The sequence below is a fragment of the Haemaphysalis longicornis genome, unplaced genomic scaffold (assembly GCF_048455015.1).
Source record: "Haemaphysalis longicornis isolate Haplotype H1 unplaced genomic scaffold, Haemaphysalis longicornis Haplotype H1 scaffold_7, whole genome shotgun sequence".
Taxonomy (NCBI): domain Eukaryota; kingdom Metazoa; phylum Arthropoda; class Arachnida; order Ixodida; family Ixodidae; genus Haemaphysalis; species Haemaphysalis longicornis.
The window spans coordinates 77,183,346-77,200,066 of NW_027526422.1; the positions used below are offsets into that span (position 1 = coordinate 77,183,346).

The 16,721-nt window shown below is 48.0% G+C and overlaps 1 protein-coding gene and 1 long non-coding RNA gene across 2 annotated transcripts in view; one reads left to right on the forward strand and one right to left on the reverse strand.

Annotated features, from left to right (window-relative positions):
• LOC144146002 (uncharacterized) overlaps positions 1–11,244 on the reverse strand; it is a 34,197-nt gene extending 22,953 nt beyond the window's left edge. Inside the window, exon 1 of the mRNA XM_077677902.1 lies at positions 11,016–11,244. The gene's annotated coding sequence lies outside the window, so the exon portion shown is untranslated. The remainder of the gene's footprint in view (positions 1–11,015) is intronic.
• Positions 11,245–12,076: 832 nt separating this feature from the next.
• LOC144146003 (uncharacterized) lies at positions 12,077–14,870 on the forward strand. Its single transcript, XR_013317639.1, has 2 exons — positions 12,077–12,324; positions 13,514–14,870. It is a non-coding gene; the product is annotated as an uncharacterized LOC144146003 (long non-coding RNA).
• The last annotated feature ends 1,851 nt before the right edge of the window (positions 14,871–16,721 follow it).

The following is a 16,721-nucleotide window of genomic DNA, read 5'->3' on the forward strand; positions in this document are numbered from 1 at the left end:
CACATTGGTGACTGCACTCCAAGCAACCGAGAATCCTTTGCACAAGAGGCTGAGGGAGAGCATTTGGGGGGGGGGGGGAGGAGGGGAACGCGAGCGTTGCGCTCGTCAGCTTCACTTCAACAAGCACGCATGCTGAACTCAAGCAAGCACTCGGCATTCCCATATACTCGTCCACACAAAGGCTGCTAGACATGGGCGCCCACAACATGGTGGAGGAGATAATCGAAGTCCACCTTTCGAATCAGAGAATCCGACTCAGCCACACGGAGCACGGACGAGCCGTCCTACGCAAGATAGGTTGGCAGATCGAGCCAGTACCCATCAAGGCAGCCCTTCCGGAAGACTGGAAGATGAGCATTCAGATGAAACCCCTTCCCCGGAACATGACGCCGGCCAAGGACGACGAGAGGCGCACCGCACGGGCAAAAGCAATGGCCCGGAAGCTGGAAAAGAACCCCAGGGTCCTTTACACGGACGCCTCGCTCCGAGAACACAGCGACCGTGCAGCGGCGGTAGTTACGTCCAGAGACCGGCTGATCGTCAGCGCGTCCCTGAAGACAACAGACCCCGCAGTTGCCGTGGAAGTGGCCGTGGCACTGGCACTCGCACAGCCGTGCGTGGGCACCGTGGTCACCAACTCAATGACAGCGCACGGAAGCTTCCGCAGGGGTGTAATCTCCTCCACACCCGAGCCATTCTATCCAAGTGCAAGCCACCGGGAAGAGCCATAGAGCTCGTATGGGTACCGGCTCACTCGCGGGTAGCAGGCAACACCCTCGCCGACTACCATGCCCGAGAAATGTCAATCCGGGCCGAGTACGAGCCGGAAGAGCTACCGCACCCGGTTACCAGCTTTCGGGACATTACCCGGATGTACCGAGAGGAGAGGTGCAGACTGCCGGAACCACACCCCAAACTGACAAGGCAACAACAGACGATCCTGCGTCGAGCGCAGGCGGGATCACTTGCGCATCCCGTACTAATGAACCGCATGTACCCTGTGGAACACGATACGCTCTGTCCGTTTTGCAAAAGAGAGAGGGGCACCCTGCTGCACATCTTGGCAGAGTGTACAGAACTCAAGACCCCCCCCTCCTTCCCTTCACCACAACACCCCCAATCCCCAACCCCTTGAGCGATGGGAGACCTTGTTGACCAGCCCCGCCCTGCCGACTCAGCTCGCCCTGACAGCCAGAGGTCAGGAGCTGCTGGGAACATATGGGTCCCGTAACTAGGGAACCACCCCGTCTGGTGCCAGCATGCACCACCGATTTCGTTTTGGGCTCAATAAAAGTTGATTCCTCCTCCTCCAAAACCGTTAAACGGTGAAGCCATGCGGCTTTGCACAACATTCTACATCATGAAAGTTCCACTGGTCCTTCTTGATTTCCGATTCGGTGCGCATTTACTATGTATTACTTCGGTTATACGCCCCGAGCGCTGCCTGTTGGGGCGCCACTGAAATCCGCCTAGTGGCCTGTCTCGAAAGCAGCTGCCGGAGTCTCCAGCGCGCTCCCCACTGTCACAGCTGCTTTTTGCGGCACATTCACGACTGAGATTTACGATTTGTATGCGTTGGAAATACATATTTATGTGAAGTAGTCACTCTATTTGCTAATGTTGTGTATTTATGAGTGTGTGAATGTTTCTGACACGATCGTGGTGTGACCCATTCAGTCTGTACAAACGCCAGGTACAGCTGTGCACGGGACGAAAATTTGGGCCCGAGCCCAGCCCGGGCCCGGTGCTTATCGCTGTAGGCCCGGCCTGACCCGACAAAGAAGGCCGATGGGCCGGCCTGGCCCGGGACCTTAACCTTATGGCCCGGGCTCGGCCTGGCCCGGCTGCGTGTTTCCAGCCCAAATACCATAGGGGCCCGCGCCTAATTGGGGTACGTTTGGAAGCGAAAACTACCTAAAGGCGGTAAAACACATCGTAAGGGAAATGATAACAGGCAAGACCAACATTAATTAAACGGGCAAAACAACCCCAATTAGACAAAAATCATGCACATATCCCTACCGCAGCTGTCCTTCGCTCAGCTACATAGGAAAGAATTGAAACCGACATAAAGGTGACCGAACCGAAAGATGAACCGAAAATCCCCCAACCACGGACAAATTCATGGTAATATTGTATAATATTCAAGAAAAGTAGCCGAAACCGAAATGGCCCAAACCACTGAAAAGTAAAAAACAAAGAGCTGGAGCTCGCCTAAAGGGAACAAAACCACCCGGCATTTTGTGTAGAATTTCATAATGTGCCATAAATGAATTGAAACAAGCAATTAAAAATATAATGGCACCTTGGGCATTTGAACCTGATTCTTGCAATTGCTATCCAGAAATGGAACCTGTATGACAGGGGACCAGCCGGTTCGTTTAAACAGGGTGTCTACTTGCTTTGTTGTTTCGTCCATATACGTTTCCTTTTCTCAAGAGTATATAGGGCTGTCAGACTCGGTCCCTTCTTTTTATTGAGACACAAAGTACACACGTGCATTTATGCACATTTTATCGTTGCCGCTTCACTACGTTCTATACCGACTCATATCGCTTATCTATAAAGTTTCAATCATTGTAAGTGTTACTGTTTAGGCAGCTGTTGGCACATTTAAGCCACCTTACTCCCCTGTTGCGCTTTTCCTTTCATCTTCGTCTGCCGGCCACGACGCCCGAGGGCACAGGCCACCTCCTACCACCAGCTACGCTCGCCACGATGCTTTCCCACCGAAACACAGAGCAAAACTAAAGTTGAATTGCCCCCTCAGTCTTTGACAGCTTCACTTTTGTTGGCTCAGAGAAGGAAACGCAACTCTGAATAGGGCACTGCTGCAGAAAACAGATGGAGACGCAGGTTTCTCTAGCAGCGCTTGCAGTTCAAAGTGTCCCATCTTGAAAATTTGTTGTCGCCCGAACTTAGTGGTGGAAACTAGTCACGCTGAATTTTCATTCGTTGCACTTCCCTAGGCGGTGTGTTGCTGAGCCGCATGTGCTGCTCAGTTCATCCCAAGACATGCAGTTGCAGATCTCTCACACTTACCGGCTTGCCATTCGCCCACATGTGCCTTATCCGTGCTTTTAACACGTCAGCAACATGTAATTTATGTGATATCATAGAAAACCTAAGTATTGCTTCACTGTGCCGGGCCAGCGGCCCAGCCCGTCCGAAGCATTTACATTTCAGCCCGAGTCAGGCCCGGGACCCGGGTGAAAAGTAAGTCGGGTGGCCCGAGCCCGTGCACACCTCTAGCGCCAGGTGTGCGTCACAGGCCGGCGTCCCGTGAGGGGGCACATTTAACGACGCACACGCTTTGAATATAAGTAACATTTTCACATGGCTTATATTCCAATAAAAGGCACAGGTTATTGTCAGAAATTGGGTATAATCACATCCTAGAAACATATTTTTCTACGACATACATATTCAAAACCAAGCTGCATTGGTTGTCCGCGCTGCAAAACGAAACCAAACTCTCACTGTGCCAATTTCAGGTCTAAACGAGGTGACAATAGCAGGTACTTGTGCCTAATGTGTTCGGAGGTGACAGTGGTGATATGCTGCTGCCGCCGCCGCCGCCCGCAAGAGCAGCGAAAAAGCACGCAGAACCGCCTCCCCAGGTAGCTCTTATTCGCGTTCGAGCATTCTACCAAGACAGAGTTATTTTTTAAAGGAGCCATGAAGAGAAAACACAAGTTTGGTTCATTCAAAAGATTGTCTCATTAGAATCATACTGACACCACTTTTAAGGTAAACTTCGCTCAAATAAGCTACATAATTAGGAAAAACGGGAATGGTCATGCGACCCACCAGCTCATTTCCCGCAACAGAACCTATGATGTCACATGAGCTAAGCTCTGCGATTGGCGGAGGCTGGCAGAAGCAGACGAAAATTAGGTAGAGCTTACAAACTAGACGAACGAGCGATTTGCGCTTAAATTTAGGGCACATTCTTTACAAAGCAATAAGAATGATGGGACAAACAGTGGAAGTTACGAAAGCACATGTAAACATAGAAGTACTGATGCGTTCTGCTGTTCGTACTGCGCACAGCATGCTTGGTTTAGCTGCACAGCACTACGGGGCTTGGGGTTGTCTCAGACGACACTGGCCGATTGACGCAAGCAACGGTGTCTTACATGACCCCATTTGTCGAGCGAGCACTGTTTCAGGGAACGAATATTTTCTCCCAGAACAATGACAAGCCAGGTTTAAATGCGGGCAAAAACAAACCAAACGCTTGCCACGGTATGGTGGCGCCATCTAGGTTACGGAACGTAAAAAAACGCGGGAACAAACCAACACCGCTGTACAGGGTAGAGACAACCTTTGAACGGTCCCGTGCCGCCGCATTTGGGCCAACGGGCTCAACGCGTTATTCTTTTCGTTGCCCACGAGACCTAGCAACGCGAAACAGACAATATGATTCAAACTTCTTCAGTAAACCGCGTTGCGGCGATAATTTTAGCGCGGCTTTGACACAATGACTTGCTTCGGCGGCGAGCGAGCAACCGAAAATGGCGGCGCAGCGTATACATGTCTCTACCCTGTACGGCAGATGCGTGAATGAAGGTACTCTAGGCTGCAGAGCGGTCGGTTCCTGTGATGTCACTTGGGACCACGAAAACGCATGATTGAGCGGGAAAATCAAAATTTTAACCTAAATTGTTTAATTTCTCAGTGAATAAAGCACCGTTTGTATCCGGACAAGCGCTGGGGGCACTATAAAACACGAAATCTTTCGAATAAAACCAACTTGCATTTTCTCTTCATGGCTCCTTTAAAGTGCCCTCAACGTACTGTTTGCTAACAGACGTCACGACAACAAGTTGTTTAGGGCACAGAAAGGCAAGGAGAAGCGAAAGAGAACCAAAACATTGCATGAGCCCCTATCAGCCACACAGCGCTCATCCCGTAAACGCCGCAGCAATTGCGTTTCTAGTGCATCCCCTGTGGTGCTAATTGCTGGGCCACCTTCATGTTCGTAGAATGTTTCAGCTTCCAAAGTCGGCTTCCAATCACTGCCGTAGGTTTCATGAATGTGGGTGGCGTGCAATTGCCCGAAATGGACATCGCAAGGGTGAACTGCAATAGGCAACATCATCACCACCAACTATGACCAAGACCGCTGGCCAGTAATTAATTACTAGTACTGCGTTACTGGTAACTAGTTACTTTTTACAGTAACTTTTAACTGTAACTAGTTACTTAAAGGTCAGACGAACTTGTAACTGTAACCGTGTTACTTTTTTACACAGTAACTGTAACAAGAAAGACCATTACAGTTACTTCCTTTTTCATAAAAAATTATCCAACAGCACCACTCGTTAAAGGGGTCGTGAAGAGAAAATGCATTTGTCTTAGCTTAATTTTGCCTGCTTGAACGACCTTTTACGAACACAAATCACAAATATTTTCACAATTCATTGCTCCTGGAATTTAGGAGGCGCCTTTGAAATTCTCGTTTTGAGGCGCATCGCAAGCGACCATACGCGCGTTGTCGGTCGGCAGCGCAACTAGAGTGACGTCACGTCAAGTACATTCGAGAGTTCAGCGCGTTCAACGTTCTTTGTGTGTATTGTTCTGCAAAGCTGCAAACCCGATATTTTAAAAATAATGCATCCTTTATTCGTTGCCAAAAATCAGTTTTCTATCCACGTGACCGGTGTCATGACCGCTTCAGTTGTCTGGCAACCACTGCAGCATAACTCAGACCTACTGGCTGTTTGTACAGTTTGTAGCCAGTTTTCCTGCTGAATTTCACATTCTTTTGCCAAATTCTCTTTGGAATCTTACTTTTTTTTGCATGAAATGGCACAAAACCGCTCAAGCAAAAAAAAAGTGACCCCTGTGCGATTCGAACTTGCGGCCTGCAGGCCAGCACAACGTTACGGCCAGCCTAGTCGGACATTTATCCACCACACTGTCGATGTGAGAAGCGCACGCGGCAAAAAACTGCTGCATAAAAGCCTCTTTGCATTTGTAACCCAGAAGTGTGTCGTGTTTTCATAAATTCTAATTAACTCAGAGCTTTAACTGCCAACTTACTGTTCAACGCTTCTGCAGTAAGCCAAATGGAAGCGTATACAATCAACAAAACCGCGTTGACAGCATTATTTATTGCAGGAAACAGGAAAGCAATTGTCGAACTGCGTGATGGTGGGACTCGGCGACTCGGCACTGTACCGCTGCTTCTTGCTAGTTATTTTTGCGCTTGATGAGTAAATGATGGATGGGTTTTAATAAAAGTTCAGACTACTCGAAGTTCCTTCGATAAACGTTTTTTTTGTAATAAGTTCTCATTTTAAGCGTTCTGTCATTTATCTTGTCAGGTCAGAAGTTTCACGTTTGCGCAACTCACATTACAGGCTACGTGAGACCGCCGGCAAACTTGTGCAAGCGTATCGGCTAGCAAAACGACAGTTTACTCGTGCGAAACAGCGTAAGCAGTTTACGAATGCCCATTTTAGATTAAACGCGGTTGCTTGTGCCTGCGCCACTCGCCCTCGTTGCTGAGTGAAAGTTCGACCATGTTGATCAGTCGTATCAGAGATCAGACACCTCCCGTTCAGTTGCAGGGCGAGTTTCATCATGGCGCCGATGTTGTAGCTTTATCTGACCCTTTGCAAGCACGCTCTATGCCGACATATTGTGCAGACGAGGGAGAAATATGATTGGCTTCTTACTGACTTACTGAAATGTCACTTCACGAGTTGAGGAGGAAAGCCTCGGTGAAACCGTAACTGCATTTGTTTTCCTATTTGCCGATATCGGGCAACGAAACGGGTATGCATTGTTTGTTTATTAAGGTTCCATGGTTATAAGCACATACACAACACAATTTTTTTGAAAATCTCTTCACGACCCCTCTAGAGGCCGACGTACAATTTGTGCTATCCACTTTCCTCCCCATCTTTCATCTTTCAACACAGCCACCCTCGCAGTTTAGGAGAGCATGTCGCTAAGATGGTTATCTTCGCTGCAGAAAGCTGATGCCAGAGGTCAGTCTCAAAGGTGTTAAAAGTTTTCCTTCGTATTGAGTAGAGCAGAAACAAGAAAAACAAATGAAACTTCTGCAAAGACGCAACCTCTAGGATGCGAGCTTTAAAAACAACTCATCCTTTGTTACGATGAGATTAGCAAATAAATTCCCCGACATGAAGAGTGCATCAGCAAAAAGTTCATGCAGCGAGATAAGGAGTACCCAACGATTGTTGGTGTTGGGCGTGAGTTTGCCCCCTTCGTTCCGTTCGTCTAGGAATTCACCATGCGCATTTTTGACTACCCGTTTTTATTAAATAAACTGTATCATTTGGTTCGTGATCTATTACTTAGTGTTATGCCCAGTGGCGTAACTAAGGGGGTACAAGTGCCCCAGGCGCCACTTGGGCGGGGGCGCCGAGCCGAGTCATCCCAACATGTGCCCGAGGGAAAAAAGCGGCGCCGGGTTACCGTATGTCACCGCAGCGGGGCGGCACTGCCGCAAAAGTCGCTGCTGAAGAGGGCGCCAGTTTGGGCTAGTTGGCACGACATTGCAGCAAACGAATAGTGCTGAGGAAGACAAGGACGACAACAGGGGGTCACACATGGGGCGCAATGTTGGGGGGGTGGTGCTAGCACCCCGCGCACCTCCTGGCATACGGCCACGTATATGACCCCCTCTGTCCGTCCTTGTCTCCCTCAGCACTATTCGTTTGCTGCAATTGGGCTGTTCAAGCAGTTTATTTCCTTTCTGCTTTCCTTGTCACGAAGCGGCCCCACCGATGTGTGAATACTTATGTACGGAGTCCAGGAGGCAACCCCAGATGATATCCAGTGTGTGTACGTGCTGCATGTATGCTATGCTTCTGTTTTCGCTTGTATTCCAGAAGCGGGCGGTGGGGTGGGCGGCGCTCTTGAAATTTGCCCCCTTACGATTAGATTGATCCTTTGCAGGTATTTTTAAAACACCAGGTGAACCACGTGCAGTAGATTTTAGGGATCCTCTTTTATATTCACACCAATTGCCATCATGGGCGTGTTCCATCAAAAATGATACACGCCGCGAGTGCTCAATGGAAGGTGCTGCGCTCCTGAGCTTGCGTGGTTGCGTTCTATTTCCTGCCGCAGCGGTTCTATTTCATGTCTCAGCCCTGAGCTAGCACATTAGGATGGCTAGGTTGCGCTGCCTCACCCTTCGAATGACGCTCGTCACCGTTTTCTTTCGGCCGACTCGGGGCCGGGCTACAGCGGCGGCATCCGCCGCTCTAGCCCTAGCTGCCGTGGCCAACGCTGCTAATTCGTGACGCCGCCCCGCGAATTTTAGGTAGCAGCTAGCAGAATCTCTTGTTTAACTCTTTGTAGAGCCACGGGTGTGAATCCACATCGCATGGGCAATTGTTGTGGGTGTCATTTAAGGCTTTGCTTTCCAACCACCTTTACAGCGTGGATTGGGGCCAATTTTTTAGATGCAACGCATCTCATGCTCGCCCCTCTGTCCTTCCTGCGTCTGTCCGGCATTGTCCGCACAGCTGCGCCTCTCCTCTCCTCTCTCCCATAGCGAACACTCTCCCCCGAACAGCTGCGGGTTGGCGCAACACCGTCTAGTCGGTGTTAGTTGGAGCAGCGCGTTCTCACTCCATTGCTAGGCGCCGGTGGGCGGTGCTGCCCGCGCTGCGCATGTGCAGTATTCTCTCCGCGCTCCCCTCTCCTTCGGGCGCTGTGAATATAAAGCGGCATGCCGCGCTCTGACGGTCTCAGTCGACGGTCGTCCACGTTACGCGTGCACTCTCTCGCAGTACTCGACAATTGCTTGATGCAATCGTCGAGCCCCTAACTGTGCACTTTACAGACCACAAGGCACTCATTCTCGTCTGCAATAAAGATCGTACCTGAGCATACGTGTACTGCATGTGCATTGCATGGTGAAAATGGAAAATTACGCCCACCTCCCCATCGCGCGAGAATCCCTGCTGTAAGTGTAATCAATACAATGAAAAACGCCAATGGAACCCCCCATGAGATGCGTTGCATCACACCAGGGTTCCCGCGAGGGGAGGTGGGCGTAATTTTTTTTCTTGGCAACTTGCTGAAAATCAGCATCAGCATTGGCGTCACAAACGGCAGATACGCGACGAAGAGACAACAGGGATTGCCGGGATGAGTTTTTTAACGCATCATTACCATTAATAAAAATTTGGGCATAATATGTAGATATGAAATTTGCAATAAATAATTTGAGCAATACATTTCATGGTCCCATTTTATGTGAAGCGAGACAAGAACCAGTGACCGACAAGGTCCATTTCTTCTTTCACTTTTATTTCGAACCTTGTGGACTTCTCGGGTGTGGTACGATGAATTCTTTTGCTAAGACGGCTATAGTCCACTGTAGCAAACAATCAATCAAAAAATCACTCATTCGCTTTCCCAAAACAGCCAGATGGCCTTCTTTCAACATAGATAAGGAGATAATAATAATAATAATAATAATAATAATAATAATTATTATTATTATTATATATATATATATATTAATATGAATGATTACTATCATTATTATTATGAGGGGCGCGAAAATATATTTGCCATGGGCGCCATCCTATCTAGTTACGCCACTGGTTATGCCCCTGTCACACAAGAATTTTAAATCCAGATTGAAGCGAAGCGCAATTGACTTTTGGAGCATGCTCAACGCATTGCCGCTGCTACATGGCACGTTTCAATCCCTATTGAGAAGTTGCACCACTTGCACTCACGTACGCCAGACGGTGCGAAAAATGTACTTCGCTGCCAGCGTCAGGTAACTGCGCGGTCGTACGTATACACAACTATATAAATGTTACCGCACATTTATGTGGGTTAAGTTATTTGTTACAATTTCTGGCATTAGATGTTGTCAACTTCTGTGCCATTAGCCAACGGGGACGAGAGTATCACCACTTGTATCCGATCGCGCTTGGAAACCTCAATCATGCTTTGGAAACTAGGATTGAGTTCAAGCGGGATCGGCTCGATCGAGATTGAAATTGCCGTGTAACTATGCCGATCCGGATCGAGCTCGATCTGGAAACACTCAATTGCGATTGAAGGTGCGCATGTGACAGGTGTATTATGCAGTAAGGAAAAAGTAACAACGTTATTTTTTCGCAGTAACCGTAAGAAGTTACGTTACTTTTGTAACTGCAACTGTAATACCCATGCTACACGAGCGTTTCGAAGGCCTTTGAGTCGAATGTCATTTGACCCAAATTGCACCTTTTATAGCTGCTACACGACGTTTTTCAAAGGCCTGTGGTTGAGTTGCTGTTTGAGTCAAAGGAGCACCCCAACGACCTTTGAGGGTCTCAAAAGCCTATGAAACGCAAACGGTTGTACTCTCGGGCGCACTTTCTGCATGTCATGATTGCAAAAACAATTTACGTGTAAAACTTTGGTGTTCAAAGTGCACGATCTTCATCAATTTTTCCCTTGTTTCTGTTCTCTATCATTCGCTCTGCGATTACAAAATAACTTGGTACTCTCAACACCGGCGGTGCGAAGAAAGAAAACTGGCTGTTCGTGCATGTTTTGTGCGAGCTTGTAGGTTATTATCAGTTTAGTCACCAATAATTGTTTGTATTTCCACATTTTAACTGCAAGATTAAATTTTCGTCAAGAACGAAACAAGGCAGCAGTGGCAAAAACAAAACAAGAGGGCGAATGCGGAAACTGTCAACTGCCTTGTTGACAGTTGAGAATTGCCGCCTAGAACGGCGAACTCCTTCCAGTTCGAATGGCATTTGAAATTTGGACGTGCCTCCAGTAACGTGCCCATGACTGCCGTCGGCGCCTGCGCGAGGCAGCTGACAGCGTGCCACTCACGGCTGGCGGTTAGAACTCCTAACCGCCAGCCGTGAGCGGCATTAGGAGTTTTTCGGAGCGGAATGCTCAGGTACGGAATGCTTTAAGCAGCGCGCGCAAGTCACCCAATGCCGGAACAAAGGTTCGGGACCAACCACAAGGCAGGAGACACGACAGGCACGAGGCAGACAAACCTTTTGGGAAGCACCTGGGACTCAAACACGGACATCCTAGCAGCAGCTCAGGAGATCTCCGGGTGTCTTGACAGCCACACACAACGAAATACTGCACACAACAGCGCGAGGAACAACCTAGAACGCTGGCGTGAAAACTCCGGGTTGATAAAAGGTAATGCTGGAAAGGAGTGCCCACAAAGTCTATGAAACCTTTAGTAACCCGCTACGGCTTCGACAGCTTCCCTGCTGGGTGTCGTAGCAACGCGCGGGATCAACGGCGCTGCGAGCGTCTGTTAAAACACCGCGACACGGCCGATTGAGTCTGATGGCGAGCTGAGTGTTATAAATCTTATGATGTGGTTGTATTGCAAACAGCAGACAACGCCGCCTTTTCTTTAAGGCTGCCTTTTCGGGCCAAAAGCGGGCGACGGCGCCAGCCCGTCGCTTTCACCGCCATCGGCGGCTGTGTAAACATTTCTCGCTCGTCGCTGCTGTACTGCTGCCCACACTATCTGTTTTCTCTACACACTGAGTTGAGGTACACTGAACTAGAAAGTTCACTAGTTCACTGTAGTTGAGGCTCGTCGCATAGAGTTTCTTACAGTATACTTACTAAGAAACTCTATGGCTCGTCGCCGTCGCTGCATATAGTTACGTCCCGTCTTTTCAAGTTTGGGTCCCGGCGGACGCGTGTCGGACGTATACATGCGTTTCTGCTTCCACAGAATGGAGCAACGCAGAAAATGGTGAGCCACAGTTCTGCAACTCAGCCTGTCTCACCAGTATATTATCTCTATGTATATATATATTATCTCTATGTCACCAACGATGCGTCTAGCGGACAGCATAGAGTTTCATACTAATATACACTAGAGGGGACACTGGCGCTAGTGTCTATGCGAGCCGTTGATCGTCTGCTTCAACCCCCATGAGGGCGGCCATGCCAGATAGACGTGTGATTTTCGAACTTGGCTTAACTATGCCGACATCTTGACTTGACTCGAAATATCTTTTTTTAAATTAAAAAGCTACAAGTAATGTTTATTACAGTATAAATTATTAGTCGCATAAACAACTTGTACGATACGTTAAGTTTTAATTAAGGTTTAGAAGTACTGTTTTATAAGAGGGGAAGTGATTTGTGAACGGCATACGCGGCTGAGTTTAGCGGGGCCGGTGATTCGGCGGCGAAGCGTTTTTTTTTTCTTTTTTTTTTTTTTTGCTTGCGAGTCGGCGGTGGCATGTATCTGCCGAAGGGCCGCTGTACAGCGTTAAATTTCGTTCTGGGAGACTACGAGTAGCGGAGCGACGCGTCATATAACCCCAAGTAAGTATACACGGTTGTTGTTCATTTCCACTCATAAGTGTAACTGTTGTCGCCTTACCCGACGTGCGGTCGGCATGCTGACAAAATCGTGAAAGGACGCTGATTAACAGCTGATCGTTTGCTTTGGTGCCTTAAACAAGCCATAACGGCCAACTCGACCACGGAACTCGACCATATCACCTTTGTTCGTCGCTAACACGCAGACGATGTTTTATTGACCGGATGGTTAATCGGGTTCTTTCTTTGTTGCACTATTCGTGTATTCTTGATGTCTTGACGCACTGTAGAGCTGTTTCTGTGAGCAAATGTTAATTTTATATGTTGAGAGCGACAAGCGTAGGAAACAGGGTATCTTATCAGGCCACACAGCGAAAAAATTCTCGTACTTCATTCGTGTTAACCCTCCAGAAGACGGCCTCGTCTTGCTAAGAGCGGCAGGCATGCAGGGCGTTCTGGAGCAGTGGGCTGCATTTTACGGGAGTTCCTAATTTTGTGAAAATTCCCGTGTAGAATGTTTCTATTAGATGACCAATAACGCGCACTGATATATCTAAGCACCGTGTGTGTACATTACACGCCCACAAGTACCAATCATCACCTGTCTAACCGAGGTCTCACGCCCAGATATAACCAGGTACGCGTGTTAAATTGAAGGCTCTGTATTTTTTCCAGTGCCTCTATACAAGCGTGCCGAAGCGCAGGAACAGTTGGAAATTACGTGCGAAGGTGTCAAACAGCGTAAATGTTGCTGATCAGACGGTGCTTGCCTAAATAGCAACTAAATAGTGCCTCTGGGGTGCCATTTCCATAATACACAAGCTGCCTTCATGCATTCGTTGTTCCGTAGCTGTTCCACAATAAGTTCAAAACATTTACTCATTTTGTGTGGTTGTTCAGTCTTGAATAATCCAACTGCTAAAGTCATGTCTTGTTAAAGCACGACCTCTGAAAACATTGTTGGCGTCTTGTGAGTTCACTGTATGTGCCTTCTCTTTGGTTTAAGTAATGACTTCAGTGTCAACACGGCAGCGCGCAGCTGATCGTAACTGTGTGTTTTTATATGTTGCTGGAACCATTTTTGTAAATAAGCATGCTAGTGTGCTGGATTTTAAGAGTACATACTTGTGCTCTAAATATCTGTAAAAAAAGCCTTGCAAAACCTTCAATGATGCCATCCATTTCGATACAGGTCCCAGCTGTGTCAGCAGTGCAAGGAGCAGACCAGCAGGCAACACAAGAAGCTGCACCAGGCATGCAACCAGTTTCCAAGTCAGGATCATTGGATGGATCATCAGCAGCGCAAGACAAGGCAGGCATGCCGCCAAGCTGCCAAAAACACAAAAATTCTAGCAAGGGCCACCGTTGAAAAAGCAAAAGGGCTTGGGGAGAGGTTGATTGCAGCCTACGATATGTAAATAGTAAAAACAATCCTGTACATTCAGCTGCACAATAAAGAGAAAAACAAGTGGTGAGGAAAGTGCCTTGTAGTGCATGGAAGATGTTCTTTGAATCTTGCTTGTTAGGCACTCAAGATTCAAACTATTTTTCTCGGGTGCAAGAAAATTAGTTATTCGAAACCATCCATTGTATGCATAAATGTGACTTATAGCAGTGGCTTCATTTGCGATAGCCTTGGCACAGCATGAAACCAACTTCATTTAACTACTATGAGCAGCCGTTTGAAGACTTGTGTACGTGCTTATTGAACTGAAAGAATGAAGTGGAAGTATTCTGCGTGGTATTTTAGCCCACTGTGTTCCAAAGTGGTATTCACTTGAGGGACCGTGCTGAGGAGGACTGTGTGTGGTGCCAATGACTGTGAGAGAGCTGGCACGTCCTCACTGCCCATGTAAATCTCTATTGAAGCCAGGTTCTATTGTGCACCTTTCACAAACTTTTTGTGGTGCCGCCACCTCCTCCAGCAACATATTCATGAAGGTGTGACGTAGGGGATCAGCTTTCACCACGTGAATGTCAGTTAAAACTTACATTATACGTTGTGGCTGCAGTGTTTTGTTTATGCACCATTGATGTCTGCCCAAACAATGGATTGAAAAATGTTAAGCTGCCCTTTCCCATCTTGCACTGTCAGTATGGCTCAAAAGGTTCTGATCAGTGGGGTAGAAGGCTGCCTCACCTACTTCTGGCTGTTATCAAGTTGCAGATTGTATCCACCCACTGCTGTTCACTGTGGCTGTATATTGTCATGCCGAGTGTACGCTGTTTTAAGACCTTTGTTTGTTCGTTGATCAGATGTTGTTGCCCTGCTTCTACTGTGCTGGCAGATGCTGATCGAAACACTTCTGCTCTACAGCTATAAGCTTTTCTAGGGTTCCTTTCATGCAATCTTTTTACCGTAACCTAACGTCGCATTTGTTCGCCACTTACAGTAACCATTTTGTTGATTCCTGCATAAAGCAGCCTGCGTACATCAGTATGCTGGTTGCGAAAATGGCAATGCTGGTAGGTAGCTACAAACTAAATCCTGGTACCAATATGTTCACAGTGGCTCTTGGATGGGACAATAAATACATTGATGCGACATGCTTATGCCTTCACTCATTTTCACTGCATAGTTTGCATGTTTGCTGTTCACCAGCCTTCAAAATTTTAAAACAACTTCCTCAAGGTAAGCTTGCACTCTTGATTTTGTTGTATTAAGCAATGCTGGCTCTTGGATGGGACAATAAATACATTGATGCGACATGCTTATGCCTTCACTCATTTTCACTGCATAGTTTGCATGTTTGCTGTTTACCAGCCTTCAAAAGTTCAAAGCAACTTCCTCAAGGTAAGCTTGCACTCTTGCTTTTGATGTATTAAGCAATGCTGTGCTTTTTTATTAGTGTTACAGAGTATGACTGTGGTGAGGGCTTTTTTATAAATGAGTGAAACGGAATTCTGCACTTTGCTGTTGGCACAATAAATTCACACAGTACTCGCCTAGTGCAGTCGCCAACTTTTTCTCTGTGCTCAATATGCCTGTCTCCAGGCGCTGAGCCAGGGTTCCATTAACGCAAACAGTTGCTACAGCAACACCTGCCACTGGATGGGGAACACTATTACCAATGTAGACTCACAGCGACTTCATTGAATAGCAAGCATGCATGCCGGTGATCGCCTCATATGGCTTCACCAGTAGCTATGTAAGCCATGGCCCAAAAGTACTGTAGGCCCCAGGCAATCACTTGGCCACGTTCTGTTGCAATAGGTAAAGCCATTCTACCGTTGTAGAGGTACATTTTCTTCCCCTGTCTGATACTGCACTGCATATACAGAGTATTCATTTCATTACATTGTTTTTACCTTCAGCTTCAAACACCCCATATGCGTCCATGGTTGCGGGCGGTCACAGCGATTGCGCGTGAGCCTTGGTTAAACCGGTGAATACACGCAGCTGATTAGCAACGGAAAGGGACTGTGTCGGCTGTGTTGTGCTTGCGGGAACAGCCTAGCAGACGACGGTTGCACTGGCGGAATCGTCCTATGCAAGCGGCCTACCCTCACTTGTTTCGCCGCTTTCTCCCACGATAAGGTGCCGACCCACCCGCTGGTGGACGCTCCCGCAACATTAAAAAAAAAAATCACCGGCTGTGCACACATACTTACTGCTGATAAAATATTTTTATTTGTCTTCGGCGCTACCGTGCTCGTGTTATAATCGCAAGCGTAGTCATGAACGTGGCTAGGATGGAACGCACTACCCGGCGCGGAGTGCTTCCCGTATCCATTCATTCCAGCCGTGCAGTATTTGCGCACTGCAGCCGCTGGAATCGACCGCCAACAGCAATTCTGCCCCGGAATGACCCAACGACGCTTTCGACGCCGAAACCGAAACTGACGGAGCGGAAAAGTACGAAGCCTAGTACATATAACAATCGTCAAGCCTCAAGTTAAGCCAAGTTCGAAAATCACGAGTCTACGTCACACAATCAGCTCCATGGGGGGCTGTCCCTATCCGCACGCCTCGCGCGGATTATTTTTGAAACTGTCCGCACGCCTCGCGCGGATAACTTTTAAAACTGTCCGCACGCCTCGCGCGGATAACTTTTAAAACTGTCCGCACGCCTCGCGCGGATAACTTTTAAAACTGTCCGCACGCCTCGCGCGGCGCTAACTTTCAAAACTGTCCGCACGCCTCGAGCCCGATTGAAGCTCGGTGTGCCTAATTTCTTCTTCTTTTTTTTTTTTTTTTTGCGCTGACCAGCATGGCGCCGGAGCATCAAAACGCCTTGGTGCAACGAGCCCTGGATTCGGCGCAGGATCGCGGCCTCCTGGACGAGGAGGCTGACCACGTTCCTTTCCAGCTCCCTTGGCTGCTCAATAAAAAATGTTTTTTACCACCTTTGCTTTGCGCTGTTTGTTGCGGTCTTGGAGACTAGTCGACGAAGCGTGGT